The sequence below is a fragment of the Oculina patagonica genome, chromosome 14 (genome assembly GCF_052425735.1).
Source record: "Oculina patagonica isolate OP01 chromosome 14, crgOcupat, whole genome shotgun sequence".
Taxonomy (NCBI): domain Eukaryota; kingdom Metazoa; phylum Cnidaria; class Anthozoa; order Scleractinia; family Oculinidae; genus Oculina; species Oculina patagonica.
Genome location: NC_135771.1, coordinates 15,547,854 through 15,552,211, shown reverse-complemented (window position 1 = coordinate 15,552,211; position 4,358 = coordinate 15,547,854). Strand labels below are relative to the sequence as shown.

At 37.7% G+C, this 4,358-nt stretch overlaps 1 pseudogene across 1 annotated transcript; it reads left to right on the top strand.

Annotated features, from left to right (window-relative positions):
- The first annotated feature begins 313 nt into the window (after positions 1–313).
- On the top strand, positions 314–4,339 carry LOC144638018 (uncharacterized; annotated as a pseudogene). The gene is made up of 3 exons (XR_013567845.1): positions 314–420; positions 2,181–2,539; positions 3,012–4,339. The product of XR_013567845.1 is annotated as an uncharacterized LOC144638018 (transcript).
- The last annotated feature ends 19 nt before the right edge of the window (positions 4,340–4,358 follow it).

The window sequence follows — 4,358 nt, the reverse complement described above, 5'->3', positions numbered from 1 at the left end:
TTATAACAGAAGAAAATCAGAAAGGATATTAATTCATCTGTTTTCATTTCAGCCAATGTTTATCCCAACCGTTCACTACTAAGTAGACCATACTTACTCACACCTTTTAACTATACCCTATCCTCAAGCAAAGCCGAACAGCAAAAGCAGCTGGATGAATGTTTACTATTCAGCTCACAATATTGACTTCATCGCTAAATTTTTCCGACAAAACAAATCATACTATTCAATAGCTAACGATGAGGTTAAAAACATACATTTGACATGTTTTCACTGACTGATGGAAGTTAATTTGCACGCTGTTTTAGTGTTACCATAAACGTACGCGTCGAAGTCGAACAACACTGATTCACTTCATGACATCCGTTTTCATGGTCCTCGTTGTCATTATCTTTTGCTTGCAGGGACTATTTATGAAAAGTAAGTATATAGCAGAGTATATTTACTTTATTTAATTATTGCAGGTTAAATTTTGCTTTGTAGTGTATTTTAAAGTTTATGGAGGGATTTACTCGCCGGTTACGAATCCGAAGCACAAATGTTTTACGGCTTAAAATGAAATAGCGGTTCGAAGATGATTGTAAATCTGATTGAATTTTCAAAAGAGCACGAAAATGCAGTATAAAAAGGAATGCTTTGAAAGTAAATCAATAAAAAAGCATAGATCACATTGAGTATTCACCTACATAAAATACGTGGCATGCAATGGGGTCAAAATCTTTTGGAATTTGTTTGCTTTGCAACGTAAATAGAAAGCATTTTGTGAGCTCCATTTTTCAGCCATGTTAATACACAAAGTTTTGCAACGTTTTCTTTTTAATTATCTTACGTGCAGGTTTAGAGCCACCTTAAATCTTCGAAAAAATAAAGATAGAAATGTAGTTTGTTTTGTCAACACTGATTAGTGATTCATCCAATAGACAGCGTATCACAGTTTGAACAACACAGCTTTGGCTGATTAATTTTTTGTGTCACCTATTAAAGACATCATGACACTCAAGCGCGACAAAACGGTATACCTTTACACTCAAAAACGTTTTTTTTCTTTTGGAACATCTTTTCGGACGTTTTCGGCAAATTTTGGTGTATCTTGGGCACTTTGGACGACTTTTCAGAGACCGCCTCAAAACGAGGAAGCGGAAAATGACACCCACTTTGTGTCTTCGAGAATTTATCCTCGTGGAAAAGAAAATTTAAGACTAAATAATTCAATGCAATTCGTCGCTATGGCAATTTTTACAAAGTTCAGTAGCAAAACAGTAGGTATTAATAACATTTTTCAATTCAAAAACAACCAATTTCATTATTAAGGACGTTTGCGTAAAGCAGGTAGGAAATCAGAATAATAACTGACCCTCCCTTGAAAGATTGCAGCCGTGAACCAAAACATCAGTGTGGTGAATTAAGAGGGTCAAAAACTATTATAGATAGTTACTGAGGCTCACAGCAATATTGGGTATAGTGCAGGCAGCCGATCATGAGGCCGCACACCCAATAATGCTGTGAGCTTTAGCAATTGTCTCGAAATTGCGCAAAAAATCGCCTTTGTCGACGAGGCCTCAGGCTGAGTAAGACAAACTCAGACGATATCCCGCAAGAGTTAGCAAGATAATTGTTTTTAATATTAAAAATAAAATCAACGAAACGCATTTTGAAGCTAGATAAACTGAAGTTGTGTAGCACTTTTTCAAACCTTCCAACGAATCTTAGCATGCTATGTATATATTCAACAATAATGCTCCGAAATCGCGCGGAATATCTCTTAATACTTAGCCGATGAGGCCGCAGGTCGAGTCGGATACAATCAGATTGAACAAAATAATTGCTTTTTTATTTAACAAATTGTCAACGAAACACATTTTGCCGATAGAATATCTGTCGGAGCGCTTTCCAAGTCTTCGAGCGAATCCTGGCAACCAACGTATAGCGCAGGATATCGGCTATGTACGGCTGACAGATAACGAAAATCTGTTGCATAATACATATACGTTAGTGCCTTTACTTGACTCACCACCTAGCACTGAAACTTGGAAAATCTGTAAGATTCATTTTTTGTACTAAGAGTACTATACCCTAAGAAAGACTAAAATCCGTAAATTGAATCCCTAAGCGAGACGGTAATCGTACCCGTACCTTTTTTAAAACACCTGAATTTCTCTTTTATTTCACCATTTCTACAGAAAGCCATGCGTAAATGATGTCAAAAAACGCCATGGTGAATCTCGCCTGGCTCGTGTTGGGACAGCATCTCCTCTACGCTCATGGAATCTGTCAAAAGTTTGCATTTTTTATAGACAAGGACATTGTTTCCGACCACGCCCTGGAAGGTCACGTGTTTAAAAGGGCAACAGTGGACAGAGCCACTCAGTGCCACATGTTGTGTAAAGATGATTGTCGCTGTATATCAATGAACGTCATACACAACAATGATCAGGACAACTGCGAACTCAACAACATAAATAAAGAGATGGAACCAGCAGCACTTAAATATAGACCAGGAGCAAGCTACTATGATTTAGTCAGGGAATACATAGTTGGTGTAAGTGATGTTTCTGAGTTTCGCTTTATTTAAAGATTTAGCCAAAATTTGCATAGAAAGTTTTGCACGAGTTCGCAGTTCATGAAAATTAATCCCTTCTACGTTCTATTTTGTTTTGAGTTATTTCTTGTTATGGTGTTTTTAACCTTATGAACTATTCTTAGGTTTTAGTTTGATTAGAAAGTTGTAATGTTGTGTGTATTTTAAAGAAAAAGCCACATTATTAGTACCGCGATGTAGGTGTTAACAATAATTATTTGCGTTTTGCATATATTTTTTAGTTTTAATAAACTCCTTAGCCTTTCTAAATAATTTCAACTCACTGAACTAGTTCACACATTTTTAATTTACGTGGAAAAATATTAAGGGATTGAAAATTTATTGTTTGCATTGTGTCATAGTATAAATTGAGTAGAATAGCACAGCACAAGATATAAAAAAATGACAATTAATTGATTTTTACATTGTATAGCACGGAAGAAGCTTCGTTCACGGACAAGATCGCTGCGTTAATAGATGCTGTCGCCCTGATCCTTGTTTTAATGGGGGGACCTGTGGGGAGATTTGTGACCCCACCACTGCGAGGTTTAACTGCACTTGCCCTGCTGAATACACTGGTCAGGGGTGCGAGAAAATAAAGCACCCTCGAAGCTGCAAGGACCTGGTAACTAATGGCGCCAAAATATCCAGAATGTACAACGTGACGACTATCAAAATAACCCTTTTCAAGTCTACTGCGACTTTGATTCTGATGTCAATTTTGTATGGACACTTGTTCAGTCTTTCTCTCTTGGGAACGTCAACCTGCTTGATACAAAGAGGTTTGGTGTCGATTTTCCTGCCAATGAAGATGACGGAGCTATTAACTGGAAAATCTATCGATTATCTCTGTCCCGGATGCAGTCCATTGCTGGCGTATCAACCCATTTAAGAGCCACGTGCAACTTCCCTGATGATGGTCTTGTGTATACTGATTACGCACGCGCACAGTTGGAAGGGCATGACCTGTTTGGCGTGTGGACAGATGAGTGCCGCATGTACGAGTTGGTCAACATCCGAGGAATTGAGTGCCGCGACTGTACTGCAGGTACATGGCAAAAAGTGGACCGCATGTGGCATATCAACAGCCGTGGTAGTGCATCAATTGGTTGTGAGTTTGACGGCAGGGAAGGATCTGTCAATACTGAACAGAATTTTGGTCGATATCAGTACACAAATCATGCATTTCGATGCACGTCTAATCCAAACTCAACCACCCAGCATTGGTTTGGAAGCAAGTTGTCTAATTAACTACGATGGTTAAAGAATGCACGTTAACGAACTTGCATAGACCTCGCATAGACTTTGAGAACTCTGGTGTCATTGACAAAGGCTCTTTTCGCATTAGAAAAACTTTGGAGGCTTGGCTACTAAGCATGCTGACAATAATTCAAAGCCCATTCCAAGCCAATATTGTATTCTTTTTAAAAATAAGCCTCTTAATTAGCACATTTTTACTTTGCTTTGGTTTTTCATTATTTTCTTTTTATCTCACCTTTCTTGTATATATTTTATCCATTTTGTATTCAATTTTGTATCTGTCGAAGGCTGTACAGCGACAGCCGAAAGCTCATTAACGTTTTTTATTGTTTTTATTGTAATTTTTTATTGTGCCACGAGTGGTTTTATATTTGCGCTTATAATAAGCAATGAGCTGCAATAGTAGCAGCATTACTGGAGCAGGCGAAGGCCCGTAAACTTTAGAAAGATTTACATGCAGGCATTATTGCTATGCAGCGCTACAAATAATCTTATACATCACAACTTTTAACTTTTAACT